Source organism: Vicia villosa, linkage group LG5 (assembly GCF_029867415.1).
Source record: "Vicia villosa cultivar HV-30 ecotype Madison, WI linkage group LG5, Vvil1.0, whole genome shotgun sequence".
Taxonomy (NCBI): domain Eukaryota; kingdom Viridiplantae; phylum Streptophyta; class Magnoliopsida; order Fabales; family Fabaceae; genus Vicia; species Vicia villosa.
The window spans coordinates 140,379,560-140,393,490 of NC_081184.1; positions in this window are offsets into that span (position 1 = coordinate 140,379,560).

Below are 13,931 nucleotides of genomic sequence, written 5' to 3' on the forward strand. Positions count from 1 at the left end.
GTGTCTAGCCACTAAGATTTTCCACCTCATATGACCTTGATATAAAGAAGACTCGTCAAACTCATGGCGAACCCAGTGAGCTGTGTATGGTATCCATATGACATCCCATACTCTCAGAGCATCCTTCAACACGCTGTAACACCACCTGGATGCACTTGTTTGGCCTTCAATCTCCTCACCTGTGAGCATCCGCTGAGGCATGTTGCACCCTCCTATCACATATATTGGGGAAATGCTCGTATATCCAGCACTAGAGAAATAAAAATTAATTAATGTCACAAACAACAATTAAATAAGAACAATTAAGAAATACTCGTATACCTGGAATAAACTTAAATAACCAACAAGTTGTCTAGTCCCAAAGACAATCGTAACTCAAAATGTTGTATACAACACGGTTAACGGAGCTACTCCCCAAGTCCAACTACTACTTTCGAGGATCCTGAACAACCATAAGTACCGAGCATTAATATAAATATGAGACTTATCCACAAAGAGAGTACATGCCTCTAGATGTGGCATGCATGCCCTAGCAGCATCCTCATACCTATGTGTCTCCACTAGCTCGTGATACTTATCCCGAAGCCAAGACAATCCGAAGGTGAGTTCCTTTATTAAATTCAAACTCCTCTAGCACAGACTCCTCATTGACTTGCAAATCCTCTACAACCTATAGAAATGTTTTCGCATGGTAAATGACAAGAGAAGTAAAGAATATACCGGTAATGGGGAGATGAAATAAGGAGGAAACATCAACCAAAGTGATAATCATCTTTCCAATTTGAAGATGAAAGGAAGATGTCAGCCCTTAACAAAAGCAGACAGAAGTGAAGCATCGAGCATGGTCAGTGAGCAGTTGGAGAACTCTAGGAGACTAAAATCAGAATTAATACGCCTAACCTACTCAAGCATCCAACTGAGCGGAAAGTTATTTATCTTTGAACCGTGGGATGTCACCTTCAGCGGAAGGCGGTCCTGTAACAAACAAAGTTAAAAATTTATCACCAAATTTTTAACATATCACAAAACAGTAATAAATAATTTGTAGTTACAAAATATAACATATTAACCTCTCACTGCCATAATCTTTATGCGACATGGTCACCATACTCTGTGAGCACTGCTCGGTCCTTGGTTCATCCCGAGAATGCTCCAGCAGTGTGAGCAAAAGCCCCTGTAGAAGTATCATCATCATCATCATCAACATGAGGTATAAGAGCCACCTCATCAGCAACAGGAACCTGTTATGTCGGCAAATGAACCTCCTCATCAGTAACCTCAACAACTTCAGTAACAAGAACCTCCTTAGCAAGAGGTACCTCATAAACAATAGAAACCTCCTCACCAATTTTATGATTGAATTTATTTCGGAAATGCATTTTCAGATAGTCTTCGGAAATGTATTTCCGAAGTCTACTCGAGCATAATGTTTATACTGACCTGCAATTCCCATGCCCACTCCACCTCTCACCAAGTTCAACATTAGCCTCTGTTAACTCTCATTAACCTTCGATAAACATTGAAACATCGCTTACGCTCGCACTACTATCTAAGACGTTGTTGCAAAGGGGGAGAAACTTGTTCTCTTACCTGTAAGCTTCTTTTTCAATGATCGTGTTTATGAAGTGATTTTGAATTTAATTGGTGTTTAGAATTAGGTATTTGTTAGTTGATTTGGAATAGTCTTTATGCGACTGAGAGTTTCCCTATGTATGTTGAGGATATTGATGTGGGTGGTGATGCTTCTCCTTCTACTTCTATGTTGTCTGAACTTGCTCGTTTGTTGAAAATCATTTGGACACACAAAACTAAACATGAACATTAGTAAGTTCCGAAAATGCATTTTCGAAGACTTTCTGGAAATACATTTGCGTAATAAATTTATTCATAAAATTAGGGCGTAATTTAAAAATGAATGAATTGTGTGTATATATGGTGCATCCAAAAATGTATTTCTGGAAACTGAGGGTCATTTTCAGATTTTTATAGGGTTCTTTTCTACCTCATAGGGTGGGATACTAAATTCGCTTAAAAAAAACTCTATCTTTTTGGTCCAACCCATCAGACCTATGTTTTTTATGTATTGGGTCGAGTCGGCCAAACATGCTTCGGGTTGGCCCATTAAAAATAAATTTATATAATAATTTAACTTAATTTAGGAGAAAAAGGTTGAGCTAAGATATGATTGTATAAATGTGTTTCAAGTGAAAAATAAAATTTGATAAGTATTGGAAATAATATTTAGTTACTTTATACTTTTACATAAATACCTTCGTGGTATTCATATATAAGGATTGTTGATTTTATCTATATTTTAAATTTTACTTAAATAAATTTGTTAATTTATGATTATATTCTACATATATTTAGGTAACTTTTATCCATTAAATATTTTTTATAAATTGAAAATTATAATATTAAAATAAGGGTTGACTTGTCCACGGGTGACCCATCGGGCCTTCAGACCTATTAAAAAATGGGTTAAACTCATTTTTTTTAGTCCATGATGTAACCTGATCGATCCACTTCAACCTTTTTATACTTTGGCATTTGGCCAGCCCATTTAACAACTCTAAAAAAATACTAACTGTATGTCCTGACCAACGGCGTCGTTTAGGATGGGTATTAGGATAATTTTGATATTATCTCATGTGAGCAATGTTCTTTGCTAGCCTTTCACTTTTTGAAAGTTGAATTTTTTTTTTATAGAAAACTATCTTCGGTTATTGACCCTTTACCTATTTTTTAAGAGATTGAATTAAATGAGACAATTTTTTTAAAAAAAGAACATATAAATATATATAATTTATTGACTATATAAAACTTTTTACATTTTTGAAAATTAAGGTTTTTTAATATATATATATATATATATATATATATATATATATATATATATATATATATATATATATATATATATATATATATATATATATATATATATATATATATATATATATATATTTTAATTTCAAAGAGTGACAATTATCCTATTATTTTTTATCGTAGTACTTTTTTTGTCTTCCAAGATTAATTTTGAAATTTCTTTTTGGTTTAAATTAAAAAAAAAGTTTTATATTAATCTCTCATCATTTAAAACAAATATTATAATAGTATTTTTACTTAATGACATAAAAAGTCTAAAAAAGTCCTTAAATTCCTCAATAATAAAAGAAAAAGAATAAAATATCTACTATCTACCTATAAAAAACAATTGTATGTTCTTCCTATTTTACCCTTTCTAGTCAAAATATTTACACTATACATAAAGAACTAATGAGTAATTAACAAATGTATCAATTAATTCACCATACCAAACATTCTAGCAATTTTGCAATTTTTTATTCAAGAGAGGCAAACATCTAAAACTTTATATTTTCCTTCTCTTTTGCAATTCACTTATTTTCAAATCTCTCTCACATTTTCTCACTTTCATTTTAATTTTTTTCATATTTATTTATTATCACTAAAAATATTAATAATATGTTTTTTATTTTAATATAATTAAAAAATTATTTATCTCACGAGTCATTATCAATACAATATTTATTTTATTTTAATCAACTATTATCTTAATTTGAGAGACAAATTCCTTATTTTTAAATATTCATTTTTTTTCATTTTATTAACTAAATCATTTCATATTTTGCATTTGAATCTAAATACATTTTATATCGCATCAAATAATTTTTTTATCTCACGGGTCATTATCAACACAATATCTATTTTATTTTAATCAAAAACTACCTCTATTTGAATGAAAATTTTTATTTTCAAATGTTAAATTTTTATATATTTCTCCATCTCACGAGTCTTTTTTATAAACATTAATATTTTTAATACATTAAATCTATTGTTTAAGTTTATATAAGTTTTTTTTTGTGTAAGCAAGATGGTATTAATAGGAGAACTAAGGGTTCTCAAACCTGTTACACAAAAGGCGGATAAAAACAAAAACCCACCGGAAAGAGATTACAAACCAAAATACAGTTAAGAGAGAAACAACAAAGGGTCTTTTGTAAACTCATAGAAACTATATATTGGATGCGTAATTTCTCCGCAAAATGACCACTTCCATAACAAAGATTTAATATTCCAAACCGTATTATCCACAACCCAACCTTCATTTCGGAAACAAAAACCGTTCCTAGTCAACCAAAATATCCACAAAATAGCCAACCATATCACACCACATTTTCCATCTTTGACTTTCTTTTTTTTACAAAAGAGGTACCAATCCATAAAGCTAGCTAAGCATTCTTCTTCCACGCCATTCTCCGGTTTCCCAATCCACACCGCTATTTCTCTCCAAACCACCCTCGCCTTGTCACACTTGAAAAAAGAATGATCACAACTTTCCGGAATAACCCCACAAAACGCACATAAAGAATTATCTATAGACAAAATAACGCCCCTATACGCCAATAAATCCTTAGTTGGTAGCCTATTAATTAAAAGCCTCCAACCAAACGCCTTAATTTTGAAAGGCACTTGAATCTTCCAAATTAAATCCTTTTCTCCCTCAAATCTATTGAGAGGACCACGTGGGTATGAATAACCGGCTATAAAATCATAACAAGAAGCCACGGAAAACATACCCTCAACCGTCCCACTCCACTTAACCTTGTCTCTACCTTCCTTCGGACCCTCACGGCCTAACAACAAAGAAAGAAGCAAGTCGAGCTCGGACCCCACTTCCGGATCAGTGTCCTCTCCCATACTCACCCCGAAATTCCCCCACTTCCAAAGACCGTCTACCCAACCACCCATACAAGCCACCGCCACCCTCTTCAAAGAGGAAACCGAATAAAGCTTAGGAAAACGAACCTTTAGGGTGAGATCGTCTAACCAACACGATTCCCAAAACGGGGTGGTACACCCGTTCCCAATCACTATTCTACACTTCACCTCTATCGGATCCTCCGCCGAAATGTTACCGATCGAAATAAGATCTTTCCACCACACCGAAGAAGAAGAAGAAGAAGAAGAAGATGGAATAGAAGAAGAGTTAATAGAAGAAGACATACCTCCACAAAAGGAATTCATAACCAAGTCACCATACCGAGCTTTTAAAACATTGTACCAAGGCGCTTCTTCACCTACTAAAATTCTCCACCTCCATTTGTTAAGAAGAGCAAGGTTAAAAACGCCAACATCTTTAATACCGAGACCTCCTAACGAAGTCGGAAGACAAACATTCTTCCAACTAACCCAATGAATCTTTCTTCTCTCTCCCGTGCCACCACCCCACAAGAAATTGTTTTGAATCCTCCCCACTTCCTTAATCACCGAAGAGGGCATCTTGTAAAAAGACATAGTGAAAATCGAAAGAGAGCTAAGGATCGATTTCACCAAAGTGATTCTTCCTCCCAAGCTAAGGAAACGGTTCTTCCAACCCGCTAATCTCCTTCTAATCTTCGTAACAAGATGGGCCCAAGATTCTTTCTTCCTCGGATTGCACCCTACCCTTATTCCAAGGAAAGTGAATACGCTCCCTTCCTCCTTACAAGACAAAACAAAGGAAGCCGCCTCCAAAAAGTATGCACTAACATTGATTCCGATCAACTTACTTTTGTGATAATTTATTCCAAGACCCGACACCAACTCGAAAGCCCGAAGCGCCACCTTAATCGCCCACACTTGTCTCCAAGAGCTTTCCCCCACTAAAAGAGTGTCGTCCGCAAATTGTAAAATATCTATAGTACAACCCCCACGAAAATCCAAGCCTTTGAATTCGCCTACTTCACTCGATTTCTTTATAAGACCCGCTAAACCCTCCGCCACCAAAACAAAGAGAAACGGGGATAATGGATCTCCTTGCCTCAAACCCTTCTCCACCACAAACTCCTTCGTCGGACTACCATTCACCAAAACGGACATAAAACTACGAAAAATCAACATCTCCATCCATCTTTGCCACTTTCCTCCGAACCCCATCCTCACCAACATATATCTAAGGAAATTCCAAGAAACCCTATCGTATGCCTTTTCAAAATCAACCTTGAATAACAAGCATCCTCTACCTTCTTGCTTCGCAAAATCAACTACCTCATTTGCCACCAAAACCCCATCTAGAAGTTGTCTTCCCGGAACAAACGCACTTTGGCACGAAGATATAATAGAGTTCAACACTTTCTTCAATCTCCCCGCTAAGAGTTTTGAAATAGCCTTATACAAACAACCTACCAAACAAATGGGCCTATAATCATCCAACCCCACCGAATTTGGAGATTTCGGAATCAAAGTCAAGAAAGAAGAAGAGATAGCCTTCGATAGTGTTCCACCCCCATGAAAATGATTGAAGAAACGCACAAAATCCTCCTTCAGAAAAAACCAACATCTCTTAATGAATAAGAAAGAAAAGCCATCGGGACCCGGACTTTTATCACTCCCACATCCCCAAATAGCCTCCTTGATCTCCTCTTCTTCAAAAGGCCTTTCTAGGGATGCTCTATCTTCATTGCTAATGCTCTTTAAAGGAATACCGTCTAAATTCAATCTATCTTCATCAAACTCGATGAATTTAGAAGCAAAATGATTATGAACCTCCTCCTTCACCTCCTCCACCTTCTCAACCACCCCTCCTTGGCTCACTATAGGACCAATATGGTTACGACTCCTTTTCTCTCTAACCACATTATGAAAGAACCGAGAATTAGAATCCCCATCGATCATCCATTTGAGCCTTGCTTTTTGGACAAGCATGTTTTCCTTGACTCTAAGATTTAACCACAACCTCTTGTTCGCCTTGCTTCTACCATTTAAAGTGTCTAGAAAATCCTCATCCGCCACTTCCTCCAACAACCCATCGCCCTTGTTCATCTCCTTCATACTCTCCTCCACATTCAAATTAATCTTGCCAAAAATCGAAGCATTCCACCATCTAAGTCTCTCCTTTAATCTTTTTAATTTTTCAACAAGAACGAAGTCGGCTCTACCTACCACCACCATCTCCTTCCATTTCGATTCTACAAAAGGGATAAAGGAAGACAAAGAGAACCATTCATTGTTAAACTTGAATGGTTTTGGACCCCAATTAGAGTTATCTTTCAACAACCAAACTGGGCAATGATCCGAAATGTCTCTACACCCAATCATTTGACCAACCAAACCCCATCTATCCACCACCACATTTGACACCAAGAAACGATCTATTCTACTCATTACTCTCCCACATCCACTATACCACGAAAACTTCTTCCCTTTACAAGGAATGTCCACCAAACCAATGTCTTCTATAAACTTCCCAAACAACTCCACTCCACTAGAAGATTCACTCTCCCTTCTTCCCTTCCTCTCCCTTGGATTTCTAATTGAATTAAAATCCCCGCCTATAATCCATTCACCATCACAAAAAGAATTCTTCAACAACACAATTTTAGCCCATATTTCTTTCTTTTTAGCTAGTAAACAAGATGAATAAACATTTAGAATATAATATATGTCACCCTTCCAAATAACTTTAATACCCAAAAAACCATCTCCTTTAAAACTAAGCAAAACCTCCACCGTATCCACCTTCCAAAGAGAAATCATACCTCCCGAAATGCCGACCGAATTCATGAAAGAAAATCCTAAATCCGTATTACTCCATAAACTATTGACTAACCCTTCCGTCGTATTAGAGAACTTTGTTTCTTGAATCAAAAGATATCCGCCTCCCCTTTTTTAATAATATCACTAATCCTCCTTCTTTTCAAAGCGTTACCTCCCCCTCTTATATTTAAGGTACCAATGATCATTTCGACACTATAGATATCTCCTTCTTAGACAACACTTTACACACCTCCATACTTTTTAATTCATCCATTTTCCTCGCAAAATGTTCCCTCCCTTTTGAACTACCCACCCCTAAAGCTTCGATCGCTATCCTCAATTTTGTATCATCCTCTACATTCACATGATCCCAATTTCTCGCATTATTTGCCGCAATAACGTCATTCTCGGAATGGTTTCCAAGAGACACCAAAACTCCCTCCTGGAGAGACTCTCCCCCCCTCTTACTGTCTTCCCGCCTCTGCCCTTTAAAAGTTGATTCCACCATTGGCTCGGATTCCACTCTCCTTCTTGGCTTAGAAGCTTTTTTCGGTTTCCCTTTCCTACATACAACCTTCATACGCTTCAGCAAATGATTTTTAGAGCAGCCCCCTAAATCTGCCAAGCCCCTGTATTTCACCTTCTTAGAATTTAAATCCTGCTTGTTGCACAAAGAACAGGGCACAACCGACTATGCCTCTTCCAGCAAACCCGGAGTAACAGCCACCGTCAAACCCTCTGCCCCATCTTCCTTTCCGCCAGCATTAACCGACTGCACAGCCCTATCAAAAGACCCACCATGTACACCTTCTTCTTTCCCAGAACCTACACCAGACTCTGCCACTGATGCTGCACCCACACGGCCCAAAGAAAAATCCCTACGCAACTCTGCAGAAGCAGAGACAGGGGCCAAAACTGCGCCCTCCGTAACCAGACGCTCAGACTCGAACTCCTCTATAGAGTCCCTAGGCTCACTACAACTACCTTCCTTCAACGATTGCTCTTCCCACGATTCAAAATCTTCAGAATTTAAAGATTCTGAAGAAGCAGACCATTCAGACCGAAAAGAAGAACCAGACAGAGATGAGACAGGCTGATGATCCACATAGATTACCAAATTAAAAAGGCTTACCGTCGAGCATCAGCACCACTGACTTAGGAACGGGAGTTTTGAAATCGACGCTAACCTGGATTCTAGCTACCTCGAATTGACACCCATTCGCCGTTGAATCGTCCACACTAATGAACTTGCCGAAACTGTTAGCCACTGACGAGAAAACAGACGAGTTCCACCCAAGGCAAGGGATCCCGAACACCCGGAGCCAAACTGTTCTCGACCCGTCAACGACGTCCTCACTCCACCTCTTCAACACTGTGAACCAGTCCTTCCACCACCCATCCTTCTCCCCCAAAAACTCAGCCAAAGCCCCTTCTATATCTTCTTCCACTAGACACAAATTGGCACCTAGAGGCGACGCCACGATGCCATAGAAACCCGCCTTAGAGATACTCTTTTGAATGCCGTGACCTGAACCGGGAACCCTCAGTTCCCCTATCCAAGCTTTAGCAAATCTACGTTTATCCTCCTCTTATGACAAACAACAAACTGGTTCAAGTATACCCACTACCTCTTCCCTCCTAGCCGATGATTTCAATACCTCCGCAAATGATCTGTCTCTTCCTGATGCACCAACATTGAATCTGTTCACACGACCGTTACCAGTGACAACGCGCGGACCAGCGTTTGAAAACCTCCCCCGTTGTCCTGACTTGCCATCTACAAAACTCTTCCTCTCAAATCTAGGTAAATTAGCATGAATCTTCTTCCCTTCGAAAGCCACGTTATCCAACTTCACCCCCAAAACCCTCGCATCTTCAACATCGGAAAACCTAGCGAAACCAAAACGCTTCCCATGCTTGTTCCTCCTAGGCGCTATTGATACCTCCACCGTATTTCCAATGCAACCGAACAACACAAAAAGATCCTCCGCCTTGCAGTTTTCGGGGAACTCAGAAATGTAGTAAGAAGTTACCCCTTCGACAGCCTTACCACTAGCTGGAAATACTTCCCATTGAGGGACCCAGTTCTGAACGGGCGGCGCACAGCTTGAATCCACCCTCCCTCTCGGTGGACGCCTCTACCCACCATAGGGGGCACCAGAAACCCAGATGAACGGTAGGGTAACAGGAGCGATCTGAAACAAAAGGAGACGAACCACTCCCAGCCAAAGAAAGCAGAAACACGAAGCAGCACCAATCTAACAGAAACAACAGACCAAAACGCAGAGAAAACAAGAGCCGACACAGCGAAAAGGGCTTAGGTATAAAAAGCCCCAAATCTACTCCTCTACCAAGGTCCCTGATCCTAAGATCAGGAGTTTAAACCGAAGATAGAGTAGAAGAAATGAGGAAACTAAAAATACATACGCCACCACAAACGACGGTCGCCCTAAAGAGGGGCAGCCACCGCAGAAGACACCGGCTCAGGGACCTCTACTGTCATGCTCAAATTTGATAGAGATATTTGGAAATGATACTACCTACTTTGAGGTTGATGGTTTCATCGAAAGTTTATATAAGTTATACTACATTTAACATGTGTAATTTAGTGGATAAATTTCTATTTTAAGTAATGAGATAAACTTAATTGTTATATCCTCCTTTCTAAAACAAGTGTAATATTTACAATTTTAAGAAAATATAATAAATGAACAAGAGAAAGAATATTTTTTGATAATAAGTTGATTTGGATTTATTTTGAGATCTATTTATAGGTAACTCGTAATTATGTCATTTGACAGTTACTATGGAAAATAATTTGTAATGTCTTCCCCGTAACAGGTGAGGACGTGTAAGAAGATTCTTATAAATCTCGTTTTTTCTTTTTTACAAACTATAACGTTAAGGAGATTAGCTTTCCTAATTGGATAGGCTAACAACTTTGCATGGGGCACTGTGTTAAGTTAAGACTTATGTTGTGTGAGTACAAGCTTGTGGCCCTTTAGGTTTATTATTGGTTCGTTGAAAATATTCTCATATGTTGTCTAGATTTTTTGTCATTGAAAAGATTTTCATGTTGCCTTTATGGTTTTCACGTCATTTAAAAAATTCTCATTGAAAAGACTCTCTCATCATAGAAAAGATTCTCATGTTGCCTAATTTTCATTTTTCACTTTTATGGTCATGTGTAGAATGAGTTTATTAAATGCATTTTGAAGACCATATTCTTTGTTAGTATATGATTTTCTCGTTACTTTTTATGAGGAGGCTTAAAATAGTATGCACTATTTTCTTGTTGTCCAAATTATGTATTGAAGGAAATTTATTGTACCATCATGATTGTGTGCGCCATGTCCTTTCCGTGATGTGAATGCTTGAGTCTCATTTCATTAGGGATGACAATTGAATCCATTAGAATAAAATTCATTTAATCAATTAATAAAAAATTCATCCAATTCATCCATCACTTAAAAAGTAAGTTAATGGATTGGACAAAATCAATCCATTTATTTATTTATATGGATTGATCCGATTCATCCATCATATTTTGATGATCCAATGGATTATTGTTATTATATATTTTAAATCCATTACATCATTTAAAAACTTGGTTTTAGTGTAATTTGTTTTAAAATCCAATTTCACTGTATTTTCAAAAAACTAGATTTTACTATATTTTTAGAAGAACTCGATTTTACGGTATTTTTGGAAAAAACAGATTTTACTGTATTTTTTTTTTTTTGAAAAACTCGATTTTAATGTAATTTCAAAAAACTTGATTTTACCATTTTTTCAAAAAAACTAGATTTCAATGAATTTTGTTTAAAAACCCCGATTTTACTGTGTTTTTAGAAAAAACACGATTTTATTGTATTAACTTTACTGTATTTTGGAAAAAATAATTTTTACTGTATTTTGGAAAAACACTATTTTACTGTATTTTTGAAAAATCAATTTTACTTTATTTTTTGAAAATAGATTTTTTCTAAAAATACATTAAAATCAAGTTTTCCCCCAAATGCGATAAAATCGTATCTTTACAAAAATAAAGTAAAATCATGTTTTTTTAGAAAATACAGTAAAATCAGGTTTTTTGAAAATACATAAAATCATATATATTTTTTAAAACAGTAAGATCGAGTTTTTTGAAAATACACTAAATTCGTGTTTTTTGAAAATATAGTAAAATCGAGTTTTCCCAAAATTACAATAAAATCAAGTTTTACCAAAACTATAGTAATATCAAGTTTTTCCAAAAATACAATAAAATCGAGTTTTTTTGAAAATTCAGTAAAATAAAATTTTTTCAAAAATACAGTAAAATCGAGTTCTTTTAAAATACAGTAACATCGAGTTGTATGGAAATACTGTAAAATCAAGTATTTCCATAATTAGAAAAAATTATTTTTTTTGAAAATACAATAAAATTAAGTTATCTGAAAATACAGTAAAATCTTGTTTTTTTTTTAAAATACAATAAAATTGAGTTTTCCTAAAATAAAGTAAAATCAATTTTTTTGAAAATTATAGTAAAACCAGGTTTTCTAGAAATACAGTAAAATTGAATTTTTTTACAAAGTTACAGTAAAATCTAGAAATTTTTCCAAAATAACTTTAAAATCAAGTTTTTTAAAAATATAATAAAGTCAAGGTTTTCAGGAAATTTAGGTAAAATCTAGTTTTTCCAATGTCACAGTAAAAAATAGTTTTTTGAAAATACAGTAAAATCAATTTTTTTCAAAATGACTGTAAAATCAAGTTTTTCCAAAATTAAAGTAAAATCAAGTTTTTTGGAAATATAGTAACATCGAGTTTTTTAAAAATACAGTATAATCGAGTTTTTTGAGAATACAATAAGATTGAGTTTTTCCAATAAATACAATAAAATCTTGTTTTTTGAAAAACGGTAAAATTGAGTTTTTCCAAAAATACAATAAAATCCAGTTTTTTTAAAATACAGTAAAATTGAGTTTTTCTAAAATTAAAGTAAAATCAAAATTCTCCAAAATTACAGAAAAATCAAGTTTTTTGAAAACGCTGTAAATCAAGTTTTTTAAAATATATTTAACTAAAATGATAATTTTAGTGGATGGATTAAATATATTTTTAGATACATCCACTAAAATGATCAAAATGGATGGATTGGATGGATTTTATTCTTAATGGATGGATTGAATTGGATATTTTTAAGAAAGTTTAAGTGGATTGTTAATGGACTAATGGATTGCTTTGATCCATCCATTAACAATTCAATCCATATCCATCTAATCCATTCATTTTGCCACCCCTACCTTTCACCCTTCTTCTAATATGAACGATTTTTAAATCACTACCTATTAGAATAAATGAACTCAGGTAATCTGTTGAGATGTTAACTTCAGTCGAAGGCGAGTTTTGTAGCAAAAAGTCAAATATTCCATAAGGGTGTATATTTAAATGCCTTTCTTAATTTTGCAAAGTTTATGTGACTTAGAATCGTCTTTCATTAAAATGTCATGTTTCATTAATCGTAATAGACACCCTTAATAAATTGGTATCAATTATATTTTCAATTACTTCAAGATATACAGTGAAGGGAGTTTAATCTCCAATAAATCAAGAACTAAGGGTTTGTTTGGTTCAAATGAGGAGGAGGGGAGGGATTTTAATGAAGAGAATGAGAGGGGAGGGAAGGGGAAGGATTTTTATTAATTATATGTATGTTTGGTTCAAACGAGGGGAGGAGAGGGGAGGGAAGAGATTTGGTTTAAAATGTGTTTGGTTCACGAGGGGAGGAGTCACTACTACAAATTTGTAATTTAGCAGCGCATCTACGAAAGCGCTTTTGAGAAAAGCGCTGCTATAGGTTGCGCAAAAAACAAAAATAAAAAACAAGGAAAAAAAGCGTTGGCAAGGGGGGGTACGAGAGAGCTTTCTAGAAAGTGCTGGTAAGGGGGGGTACGAGAGCGCTTTATAGAAAGCGCTGGTAAAGGGGGGTACCAGAGCGCTTTCTAAAAAGCGCTGGTAAAGGGTGGATACGAGAGCGCTTTCCAAAAGCGCTGGTATAGGGAAAATTAGGTATATGGTACGAAAGCGCTTTTAGAGAAAAAGCGCCGGTATAGGTATACCTATGAAAGCGCTTTTGAAAAGCGCTCTAGTAGCTCATTTTAAAATTAAATTTTTTAAAACAAATTAAAACAAACGCGCGTTCTGTATTTCATTCTTCATCGTTTCTTCATTGTTTCTTCACTGTTTCTCTTCACAAAGACAGTACCGTCGCCGCCAACCTCCACAGGGCCGTCATCGTTTTTCTTGCCAACCGCCGCCGCCGTCGCCGTTCGTTCTTCTGCTTCGTTCACAGCCGGCATCGTTCTTCTGATTCGTTCACAGCCGTTCCTTCTCAACATCTCCTC